This window comes from Plecotus auritus, assembly GCF_963455305.1.
Source record: "Plecotus auritus genome assembly, chromosome: 3".
In the NCBI taxonomy this organism is placed as follows: domain Eukaryota; kingdom Metazoa; phylum Chordata; class Mammalia; order Chiroptera; family Vespertilionidae; genus Plecotus; species Plecotus auritus.
Window position 1 is genome coordinate 184,304,665 of NC_137772.1, and position 13,524 is coordinate 184,318,188.

Here is a 13,524-nt window from a genome sequence, read left to right on the forward strand (position 1 = left end):
CTCCCATTATGTCCATTTTACTAAAGATAAATGTGAGACTTAGAGTATCAAGTTATTTAACTAAGGTCACTCAGCTTCTCTGGTAGTGAGAGCATGCCTAATCCTTGCTCACTATCTCCAAAAAAATTCTCTTAAGAGAAACATTTTAAAAAGTCAGTTTGGCTTTCCAGAGAACCAAAAATATTGATTTACTATCCCAATCATATTTATTAAAGAATGAATGGTTAATAAGTAGGTTAATATTTTACATAACATGGGAGGGTATTATTTATGTGATATAATAAACCTGCAATTTTTATTTTATTTTAATGGCTCTATATGAATGGATGCTCCACTTCATCATAGGCTCCACCAGAGGCCCCTTCCCATATTAAATTCCATGCTGATTTTGGAAAGTGTTTGGGCTGGCAGTCCTTGCTTGATGAATGAGGTTAAGAATAAGAGCAAGTTTTAATCTGAGCCATTCTGTTGGTTGTAACAGAATACTACTATCTCCATATAAAGAACTGGTCAGTGGTTACACACCTTGTTCCTTGATAATAGTCATTCTGAGTAAAAACATAGAGGTTATGCAATTTAATGTCATTTGGGGTCTTCCTGTCCCTTGAGATCTAGATTGGCTAAACATCCAGTTTCTAAGATTTGTATAAATTCCTGGGGTAGGCGAGTTCTTTCCTTCTGCTTTCTTAGTTATTTCTTTGCCAATCGAAGGGTCTCCAGGCTAGAAATGCAGCCCTTTCCACATTTTTGTCATAAAACCTACTAACACAAAGTATTCCCTAGTAAAGTGGGTTTACTGAAGAACTGAAGGTGCTGGAACTGGTTGTATCCCACAAGATAGGGCAAATCAACCGAAAGAATTATCATCCATTCCACAGGTCTATTCTTAGAAGTCCTGTTGGTTATATTTTCAGAGGGAATTCTCAGTGACCTTCACCTCCCCCAGTGCTCTGCCTTCTTGCTGGTATCCACTCCCACTCCCATCTCTTACTTCTCTCTGGTCTTCTCTTCTATCCCCTAGACAAAGAATTATTTTTATCTCCTCATGTTAAGCTGCTTAATTCTTTTATGGCTGCTTGGATTCTGACCACACTAATTTCTCAAAACCTTTGCTGTTTTTAGTGTTTTTAATTTCTTTACCTCTTATTCCTCAATCCATTTTATTATGGTTGTCATATTTATTCAACTCACTGTACTTTATTTCTACTAACATTTGACTTTTCTTCCCCAAACACTCAACTTTTTCTAGTCACCTATGACAACACACTTTCCAAATACCTTGAGAACATTCTCAACCTCTTCTCTTCTTCAACTTCCTTATAATTCCAGCATGAATACTGCACTTTATCCATCCCTTTTCATCACTACTGCCTCTGCCCTTCTCCAAGCTACCAACATTTCTGAGTGAGTGAGTTACTATATCCTATTTGGTCACAACCTCCACCCGTCTCACTCTATTCTTTTCTCTATTTGTCACTCAAAGTGACCTTTTAAAAATGCAAATATGATCAGTCAATCACACTCTCTGTAAAGACAAATTGAAACCTCTAGAAAGTGTCCCCTTCCCAGATAAAAGTTTTACAACGACAAATCTGGCTGCTTTCTGTAGATTTTGTCCAATATTTCAGCTCAACTCATGCCACCGTTTCACTTATACTCTGATTTCAAAGGAGCCCTCCTCCTTTTCTAGGACTTAAATTTACCTTGGTCTCTCTGATCTCTGGTCCTCCACGGTAATTCCTCTCCTAAACCCCACATTCCCCACTCCCTTACCACCATCACCCAAATAATACTTACCCTCTTCCCACCAATACCAGTTCAAGTCATTTACTTGAGCAAGTCTTCCCATTTTCTCTTGTTATATTTTGTCATAGCACTTCTTACCTCATGTCATAGTATATATCTCAATTGCAATGAAATAACTGTATAATTATGTGGTTAAAATCTGACTCCATGGAGGACTGTGAGTTTAATGAAGGATGAAACACACCTGTTTTGTTCAGCATTGTATCCCTGTGTTATATATATATGTACAGCCATATGTGCTGTATACATAGGAACCAGCATAGTACCAGGAACATAATAACACTAAATATACATTGTTTGAATGAACTAGTCAAGTTGCTTATCAAGAATTCTGGCATCTGCTTTTAAGATAATATATGTTTTCTTCAGCTGCAAGCAGAATTCGTTTAGCAAGTTCATATAACCTATGAAAATTGCAGCACCTCATAAGCACATAATGAGACTTATTTTATTTGGTATCAGCATGAAGTATACACTCTTGCTACCTCCTCTGATTATCCCTTCACCCAACTCCTAGCCTCTTGAGACAACTTACACTTTATCATTTATTTTCTTTCCTGCAGACCTGTGTACATATCTATTGCAATGCCTAGATTCCTGTATGTTCTACTTTCATCACTTGGCTAACTTCAAGTCATACTTTAGATGCCACTTTCTTCTCTGGAACCCAAAGACAGGGTTAGGCATTGCCCTTTGCACATTTTCATTATAATTATCTCTCTCTACTATAATTGTTTAGTTGTTCATTTATTTTATTAGACTGTAATTCCTTGAGGGAGGGACTAGATCTTATTTATTATTGCATACAAATAACTTATTGAAATACATGACATACAGGAGGAATTCAACAAATAAATACTGCATAAATGAATTAATAAACACCTATTGCCTAAAATATTTTCATTAAATTCTTTTAGTAATTTAATATGATTTTTCAGGCAAGATAATGATCTTATCTAATAAAAGAGTAATATGAAAATTGACTGTCACTCCAACACACCAGATGGCTGCCCCCATGTGGACACAAGATGGTCGCCACAAGATGGCCAGCAGGGGAGGGCAGTTGGGAGGCACCAGGCCTGCAAAGGAGGGAAGTTGTGGGCAATCAGGCCAGCAGGGGAGGGCAGTTGGGAGGGATCAGGCCTGCAAGGGAGGGCAGTTGGGGGCGATCAAACCAGCAGGGGAGGGCAGTTAGGGGTGACCAGGCCAGCAGAGAAGGGAAGTTGGGGGCGACCAGGCCTGCAGTGAAGGGCAGTTAGGGGTGACCAGGCCTGAAGGGGAGGGTAGTTAGGGGCAATTGGGCTGGCAGGGGAGCAGTTAGGCATCAATCAGGCTGGCAGGGGAGTGGTTAAGGGGTGATCAGGCTGGCAAGCAGAAGCAGTTAGGGGCAATCAGGAAGGCAGGCAGGCAAGCAGTTGGGAGCCAGCAGTCCTGGATTGTGAGAGGGATGTCCGACTGCCCGTTTAGGCCTGATTCTACTGGGATTGGGCCTAAATGGGCAGTCAGACATCCCTCGCGGGGTCACAGATTGCAGAGGGTGCAGGCTGGGCTGAGGGACACACACACACACACACACACTCCCGTACACGAATTTCGTGCACCAGGCCTCTAGTCTATATATATAAAAACCTAAGCAACAGAACAACCAGAATGACTGGAACGGCCAGTTGCTATGATGTACACTGATTACTAGGGGGCAGATGCTCAATGCCGGAGCTGACCCTGGTGGTTAGTGCACTCCCACAGCAGGAGCACGGCAGGCACTCATTCCCTCAGTAGTCCTGCATGTCCAATCTTTGGAGAAGGGGCCAGGCACCATCAGACCAGTGCCACTGGCATGATCCTGACAGCGCTCCCAGCCTCCTGGAAGTTGGCTTCTGGGAATGCGGCCACTTCCCCACCCTAGACATTCTGCAAGGAAGAAACAATATTAAAACGGCCAACAGGTGGCTCCCAACAACCAGCATGAATGTCAGGGAGACGGACCAGATCCCGGGCCAGCAAGGGCATCCCACTGCCTGCTCAGAGGACAACCATGTCCCCCCCCCACACACACACACACACACAACTTGGGACCCCACCAGTGCACGAATTCATGCACCAGGCTTCTAGTAATGTTATAAATTTTTTAAAAGCTGAATTGAGAAAAACTATTGTTAGTCATATACATGAGATCAATTACCCATAAATAATATATTTCAAATGATTTATATACTAATTCCATGAAGAAATATAAATGTTTCAGAAATAATATGCAAATTTATAGAGAGGAGAATGCATTAACATATAAGAAAATGGAAGCTCATTTTCCATCCAATGTTTTATAAAGAATTGGGCCTTTTCCCAAGAGAGGCCTGCTCTTGTCCTCAGCTTCTGAAAGGTAACCTATATGTCTTTCTTTGCCTGGGTATCTTGGGCTATACTGAAAGGTCCCAGGTTTGATTCCAGTCAAGGGCATATACCTTGGTTGCAGGCACATCCCCAGTAGGGAGTGTGGAGGAGGCAGCTGATCGATGTTTCTCTCTCATCGATGTTTCAAACTCTCTATCCCTCTCCCCTCCTCTCTGTAAAAAATCAATAAAATATATTTAAAATTTTATTAGAGTAGGACTGGGCTCCGCCAGAAAGAACAAGATTAGGATTCAGGGGTTTTGTGTCATGTGATATTAGTCAAACTAGAGACTGAGATTAACCATTTGGGCAATCAATCAGTTATGTCTATGTGATTAAGCCCCAATAAAATCTCTGGAACCAAAGCTCAGGTAAGCTTCCCAGGCTGGCAATGCTCTGTGCTTATTGCTACATACCAAGGTTAATAGAGTCATGTATCTATGGGGAGAGAATATGGAAGCTCTGTGTTTGGTTCTTCTTCTGGACTCTGCCTTATGCACTGCTTCCCTAGGCTGAGTTTAATTTGTATACCTTTCCTGTAAAATACTATAACCATAAGTATAATAGCTTTCAAGGAGTTCTGTGAGTTACTTCCATCAAATCAAAACTGAGACTGGTTTTGGCAACTCCCAGAACATGTAGTGGGTTTCAGAAGTAAAGATGACCTCAGAGACTGTGCCCAAGTTTGTACTTGGCCTAAATCCTCATACCACATTACTAGTAAATAGAATTCTTCTAAGGGAGGAGGTAAAGAAATATTATTTTATTATTTATAACTTTTATTTAAAAGATATTTGAGGGGAATAGGAAAATTGTGAGGATGGTAACTTTTTCTAAAGACTAATTAGCACATAGTTTGAGTAATTTTAGGAAAATAATAATTATGGTAAAATAAAATAATTTAAAGACTATATATTTGTAAAAAAGACTGCTTTAATAGGCTTTGGCATCTTTAATAGCACTGTACTTTGACACCAAATATTCATTAATGGAAAGATATTAAGTAAAATAATTTTAAACTATTATGACATAGATAATAATATTATGGAAAGAACAATGTTTGCTTTAAAATAAAAAGCTCTTAGTTCTATTATATGCTTCATTATGTAAACTCACTACTTTGTTTGCTTCATGCTCTAGGAGAATGATAATACTATTATTAAACTACTATTTCAATGAGCCATGTGATTAAATTGGAATTTTAAAAATAAAACACTTCAGAAATTTAAAATATTTTCTTTTAAAATAAAGAAATTGAGAACAGAAAAATAAGAATATAAAAATAAACAAATTGTGGCACTGTAATTGCCCTCTGTAAAATATATTTGAGTACTCTAAACTTAATATAATTATTTTTTTCTTAATAAAAGTGCTCTTTGTTTTTCCATAGACTCTCAATTTGAAACATATTGCTCTTTACTTATTTTATTCTGAAATCAATAATGGGTCATTATTTTTATACTTTTCACAGGTAATGAAAGACACAAATTGTTTTATGTCAAAATATTATATTGAACTTACACTTATTGACTCTTCATAGTGAAACAGGAATTTTGGGGGGTGAAAAAAACAGGTTTTAGGAAATTTTAGAAAATAGAGGGACCATGGAGGAATCACAGGGCTGCAGAGCAGCAGAAGGTATATTTCCATAGAATAGGGAAGCTGAAAAGCTGCAACAGGTACATTTCTATAGAATGAGGGAGCTGGGAACAGCAAAACATCTATATTTACAAAATAAAGGGAAGGAAGCCCTTCATTCAGAAGGAGAAGAAGAAAGCCCAAAGGGAATAAGAAAACAGTAAGGAAGGAGGGGGAAACCTTTGAGCCCAGGAGTTACTATAGTAACCAGTCTAAGGAAATAGTGACCAATCAGAGGGGCTATCAAGGCACCAGGATCTGCAACCTTTATAAGCCATAGGGAAAAGGAACTCAGTGGGACCCTTTCCCCCTCCCTACATGGGAGTCTGTTCTGTGGGACTCTTTCCCTCTCCCCACATGGGAGTCTGTACTTGTTCTTCAATAAATCTCCACCTTTGCTATACCACTTTCTGTCCGTGGATTCATTCTTCGATTCTGGCGGACAAAGAATCCGAGCTCCAGTCCAAAAATTTGTAACAATAGTAAATTCTCTAAAAGTTTTAATTAAACTATTCTAAAAGTTTAATGCTAAGCTCATTTTAAAAGTTGGCTCTTTTTAAAACATTAGAAATTAGTTGGTAACGATGGGCTTACTTTTATAAAGCAATAATAAGTGACTTTAACATTTATTCTCATTTGCTCTATATTTGGTGAAGGTGTGGCATTAAAATGGCTCAGAAGGAAAGCAAAGGAAAAACATACTATATCACTTCCAATATAGCTCTGTGTGTAGAAAAGCTTTCCTGGAGGTTTTATAAATGGCACTAGCACTTTTCATACCTCAGAAGTAGAAGTTCTCAGTGGTCAACAGAAAGCTTACAAAGCAAGTAAAGATCATGGACCTCAGCACATTCTAGCCACAAATTAGATACGAATGCTCTCTATATTTTTCACTAAAAACCACAGGTTGGCTGAATTACAGAATGCTTCCCTTCATATGAGGAGAGTTGAATCACATACTGGAAATTGTGATAGCACAGCTCAGGGATATTCCAAAGTGTATATGTGGTTTACCACTTAGAAATTTCCCAAATTTGAATCAAAAGACTTCCAAAATATAAATGCCTATATCTTCCTTCCCCCCTCTGACATGAACTAACTCAATGATCGACAAACTCATTAGTCAACAGAGCCAAATATCAACAGTACAATGATTGAAATTTCTTTTGAGAGCCAAATTTTTTAAACTTAAACTTCTTCTAACGCCACTTCTTCAAAATAGACTCTCCCAGGCCGTGGTATTTTGTGGAAGAGCCACACTCAAGGGGCCAAAGAGCCCCATGTGGCTCGCGAGCTGCGGTTTACTGACCACTGAACTAACTCATTCCTGTAGTATAAATGAATCTGAATTACTAAGTTATATTAACAATTGAATTAATCATAATGAAAAATATTACTGATATGGTACAGACAAGGGCTAGATAAAATGTATAGCTCATAATGGCTATATATCAACAAAAACATATTTTTTTGTTCTGTCAAAGTTCAGAATGAAGGCATCTATATTGAAGGTTAGAAGAAAGCACATCCTTTTAATAGAACAGTTTAGAAACTTATAAGTAAAAATTGTTATCCTATCTAATAAAGAGGCAATATGCTAATTGACTGCCACACCCTCAAAGATGGCGGCGCCCAGGCCACAAGATGGCAGCGCCTAGTCCCCTTAGCCCCACCGCGGCTACAGGTGTGTGGCAAGTCCGGAGTCCACCGGTCCCCTCAGCCCCCAGCCACCCAGGGCCAGCCCGAGGCACAGGCAAGCCTTGGATGGCAGCTGCCCAGCTGCCCAGGGTCGCTCAAGGCTCAGGTAACCAGGGCCGGCTGAGACTTGCGCTGCCAGCAGTGGCAGCAGCAGAGGTGTGATGGGGCATCGCCTTCCCCTGATCACCGGGTCACCTTCCGCCCCTGAGGGTTCCCAGACTGTGAGAGGGGACAGGCCCGGCTGAGGGACACCCCCCTTCAGTGCATGAATTTTCATGCACTGGGCCTCTAGTATATGTATAATAAATGCTGTATCCATAAAAAATATAAACATTTCTTTTTTACTTTTGACTGGTTTTGTTAAAGAAAACTTAACTAACAAATACATTACATACAACTTTAAACTTAAACACCACCATCATCAACATGACCAACAGTAAATATTTAGTAAAGGACTCCTAGGTGCCAGGAACTACTATAAATACTTTACATGTGCAAACTCACTTGCTCTTAACAACAGCCCTGTGTGATAAGTAATTTTCTTAAGCATTTTCATTTTATTTTTAAAATATATTTTTATTGATTTCAGAGAGGAAGGGAGAAGAGAGAGATAGAAACATCAATGATGAGAGAGAATCATTGATTGACTGCCTTCTGAACGCCCAACACTGGGGATCAAGCCTGCAACCTGGGCATATGCCCTGACCAGAAATCGGATTGTGACCTATTGGTTCATAGGTTGACACTCAACCACTGAGCCACACAGGCCAAGCTTAACCATATTTTAGAGATGAGGGTACAATACTACTACTGCTACTGCTGTGGCTGTTAATAGGATACTACTACTGCTACTAATGTTAGTATGTTATGTGCCATTGAGTTGGCTTTGATTCCTGGTGACTCCATGAATGAGTGTGATCCACAATGTTCTGTCCTCAGCAGCCCTGCTCACTCCTGTGGATGCATGCCTATGGTTTCTTTTATGGAGCCAAACCATCCCAATTTGGTTTTTCTCTTTTCCTGCTGCCTTCTATTTTCCCCAACACTATTGTCTTTTCCAACAAAACCTGCCTGAAATTATTGGGAAAATACAAGGGATAGATGGGATACCAATAGAATTATTTCAAGCCACAGAGACTTATTCTATCAAAATCTTAATATGAATATATCAACAAATATGGAAAACAAAACAATTGCCTGCAGACTGGAAACACAGAATACACATCCCAACCTTTAAGAAGGAAGATGCCAAGAAGTGTGGTAATTATAGGACCATTGCTCAAATTTTCCATGCAAGCAAAGTGATGCTTAAGGTGAGGCAACAAAGTCTTCCAGCTAATAGGGAGCAAGAAATGCCAGATGTTCAAGACGCTACAGATACTACTATTAAAACTGCTACTACTACTTCGACTATTGCTACTGCCACTGCCATCACTACTACTAATTTATTAAATGCCTTTTAGATATATTATATGTGACAATTTGTTAGCTACTTTATCTACATTGTCTTATTTAATTTATAATTCTTAGGAAAATACTATTAACATTTCTATTTTAGAGAGAAGAAATTTGAGATTTTGAGTTAAGTTACTGGTGGAAGGTTTAATAGTTAACATACAGTCCTGGTTTCACCAGGTCAAGCTGTCACCAAACTAGTACTTTATAGATCAGACAATGGGATTTAAGTTCTTAGTTTGGTAGGTAAACGTGGATACTTCCTCATAGCAGGAAGAATAAAATATGTTATTATTTTATCTATATGTTCAAATATAAGAAAATAGAAAGAACAGTACAATGGCACCTGTATACCAACCAAGTAGAGTCAATAATTGTAAACTTCCTGCCATATTTGCTTTATCTAATTATTTATATAGCTGGTTCTATATTTAATTTTCTCTATCCCCCACCTATCTATTGTTGAAGCCTTAAAAAACAAATCAGATTTCACTCCTCAAAACATTACATTCAATCTCCAAAAAAGTAAAGCCATTCTCTTGCATGATCAAAAAAAATTTTTCACACATAATTAACACTAATTTTCTAATATTATCTAACATTCAAGTTAGTGTTATTTTAAGGAATACATCAGCATTAAGATAGAATGTAAAAAAGTATATATATCCCTTAAAACATTAAAATGAAGTAATGTTATTGAAAATTTAAAAGCATACATAAATTAGGGAAGTGGTGGAGAAAAATTACTGGGAAGTCACCCAGTATATATAGAACCAATGGAAATGTTGAACATCCCTAAATTTGACTATTTTGATGGCCAAAGAGTCCAATTTTGATTAATTGGATCATTTTAAATTCAAACTCAAAAAAAAAAGAAATTTTTCTTGAAGTCTCTGCCTTAGCATTTTGAATGAGGGACCCAAACATCAAAGCTTTGGATTTAGAAGCTATGTTTTAGAGTTGAAAGAAACTTGGGTATCGTTTAATTTGTATGGTTTTAAATTGGCTTCCATTAGCCTCAGGGTTCTGAGATCTTCACGGACCACTTGGTAGAGGAAAAGATCAGAATGGGGAATTATTTGACAGGAAAGAGTGAGAAGCCCTATGGTTAGGCTTTTGGCTATGTAGTCTCCTACACATGCACACATACATGCACACAATTTCTTCAGTCATTACATTCAACCTTACATTCATTTTTTTAATTTATTGGAGTTCTGATTTAAATTTTCTTTCCAAAAACAAAAAAGGATTCTGCTGCTAAAAATTATTTATTGTTATTTTTCAAAACTTCTGATGTAGCCCAACTTCCTCATGAGGCAGATGAGAACCTTGAGGCTCAGAGTAACTGTTTTGCCCAAGGTCATATAACTAACTCTTCAATGGCAAGACCAGAACAAGAATCCAGATTTTTAGATAGTGTTCTGTTCTTAATGACAAACTGGAAAAAATTAATGGTGTTTTCTTTGGGGATTGGGGGGGGGGGGATGCAACAGCTAATGACAAATAGTATATTTCTAGTGTGATATCAGAAATAAAATAATCAAAGTCCACGATGTAAAATATTAACATTGCTAAAACTCTATAAAGTTTCCATGCTTATTTTCTCCTTTTTTAAATTTTAAATACTCACTGTATTTTGCAAGAATAACAGCCAGAATAATTACTGCAGCAATGTTTAAGTATTCAAGGAGTTCTATATAAAACAAATGGGTCTTTAATATTCTATGCATTTTTGGAGATTCCCCCAAGCCAATACATCTCTGAAGAACCAAGACTTGCTTCTATATGTGCTTAATTCCATTCACTTAACATTGCCACCAACAAATGCTTACGTAGATGAGGCTATGGGATGTTATGCTAGAGAGTACCTTTGGCTCACATGGTGATGATCTAAAGAAGATAATGCGAGAATAGACACACCTAGTAAACATAGATACCCACTTCCATGCTAGCTGATGGGAAGAGAAAATACAATACAATAGTTAGGTTTAAGGAAAGGTATTAGGATAGTAAAAGGGAGGTCAAAAAAGGCATATGTTCACATGGACATGCAAAGGAGAGAGATATGACAGAATTCTCTAGCTTTTTTCCAATTAATTTCTGGTAAGAACTGAGAAAATATTTGCCAAAGGTAGAATGCCTTTATGAGTTTTGTGTGTGTCACAGACTGTGTCAGGGGACTATACACATTTACATATTTCTTTTTCTCTTCCACTGCTCATAAAAATATATGACCCTAAATTCACAAAAAAACAAAACAAAAAAAACCAAACATGGTATCTACCCTCTATTCCATACTATTTTGGCAAACGTTTATCTAACTTCATACATTTTTTGTCCTCGGCATTCTCACCTGCTCAAAATAATATAATGCTCTTTGTTCCTAACATCCTGCTTAAAACCTTTCAGTGGCCAATCCATTTATTCCCAGTCTCTCTTTTTTAATCTTCCTCTAGAGTAGTGTTTCTCAATCTTGACACTATAGACAATTTAGATCAGATAACTTTCTGTTGTGGGGACTGTCCCCGGTATTATAGGATGTTTAGCAGCACACGTGTTCAACAGATGCCCATACACACTGCCCTCCTCCAGCCACCCTGCAGTTGCCACAACCAAAGTCGCCTAGGCAGAAAAATAGCTCTGGGTTTAAAAGTACCACTTTAGGGCTTATATCATCTCACTGTGCCTGCTTTCTTTTTTTAAAAAATTTCTCTATTGATTAAGGTATTCCATGTGTGCCTGCTCTCTGTAGCTCTAATTTGACCTTTGCCTTTTCCCATGTTACTGCACTACGCTCCTGTTCTCTTCCAACCTGTTATTCCATAACTCTGGACAACCTTTACCTTGCTCAACAGTGAACAGAGTAAATGTGAAATTAAAATAAATAAAATGACCCCTGTTTTATTATTGTTATTTCTCCCTCTTTCTCCCCCCGCCCTTTTTTTTTGGCGTGTCTTGCAGAAGCAAAATTTCTGTTCAAGTTCATAACATGCTCTAGGAGGGAATATATATGTCTCACACATATTTAACATATTTTTGTGACATGTTCAGTCTAATTAATTTTTTAAAAAAAGAAATATAGCCTAAGGGTATGAAATCTGTCTTCTTTAATTATGAATGGTGTTGTCAATAGAGTCAGAACAAATGCATATCCACATACCTGCAAACATACACGTACACCTGCCTACCTAAAAGAGATCACGAAGAATTTTATAGGTAGACCACCTGAGACTCTGTGGACTTGATTACAATGTATTGCAAAGGTAGCTAATAGTATAGGAAAAATGAAGTAATTTGGATAACCTTGAGTGAACATAAAAGGCTCATTAATCAAGAGTATTCTTTTACCATTTGCAACAGCATGGATGGAACTGGAGAGCATTATGCTAAGCGAAATAAGCAAGTCGGTGAAAAATAAATATCACATGATCTCACTCATATGTGGGATATAATGATCAACATAATTTGATGAACGAGAATAGATCCAGAGACAAATGGCAGGGGGCGGGGGTTAGAGAGCAACCAAAGGACTTGTTTGCATGCATATTAGCATAACCAATGGACACAGACACTGAGACGGTGGGGGCTTGACCGGGGTGGGAATGATGGGTAAAGGGGGGAGTCAATTGGGGAAAAAGGAGACATACGTAAAACTTTAAACAATTAAAAAAAGAGTTTAGAATAAATTCTGAGTTGAACATTACTATCTTACAGTGTTTCAAATGATGGGAGGAGGGCTGTCTAAATAAATGTAGGCATGAATATTAACCAATGGATGATAAGTTGGAGCAGAGAGGAGCTCAGGGACTGCAGTCAGACCACCTGATTTCAGACCCTCCCTCTGCTGCTAGCAAGGTGAATAATTAATTTCGGCAAGTGACCTAACCTTTGTAATCCTCAGTTCTCTCACCTCGAAAATGGAGAAAATCACAACAATAATATGCGTTCCATAGAGGACTGCTGTGAAGATCAACTGAGAAACACATGGAACACATTTAACCCAATGCTGGCCAAATAGTAAACACTCAACAAATGTTGACTGTTTATTGTCTCTTTACTACACTCAGCAAGGAAATACAGAGAATGTGGTGGGTTTTTTTCTTGAACTAAGTGTCCCACACAGCAAGCAGCGCAAGAATTAATTTATGAAATAAGAGATCTACAGCCGAAACTGGTTTGGCTCAGTGGATAGAGCGTCGGCCTGCGGACTGAGGGGTCCTGGGTTGATTCTGGTCAAGGGCATGTACCTTGGTTGCGGGCACATCCCCAATAGGGGGTGTGCAGGAGGCAGCTGATCAATGTTTCTCTCTCATCGATGTTTCTAGCTCTCTATCCCTCTCCCTTCCTCTCTGTAAAATATCAATAAAATATATTAAAAAAAAGAGAGATCTACAATTAAAAAAACAACAACTATCTGGCAAAAGCTATTGTAATTTTCAGTGGGGAATGATTCTCTCTTATAAAGAGTATTCATAATAATCACAATCGGCCACATCTTGTGCCAAGCACTCTATAGGCATTCTCTCATTGAATCCT

At 38.2% G+C, this 13,524-nt stretch overlaps 1 protein-coding gene across 4 annotated transcripts in view; it reads right to left on the reverse strand.

The window, feature by feature from the left end:
* The window catches only part of CNTN1 (contactin 1), a 292,079-nt gene that overhangs the window by 79,481 nt on the left and 199,074 nt on the right, over positions 1 to 13,524 (reverse strand). The gene's annotated exons all lie outside the window — the stretch shown is intronic.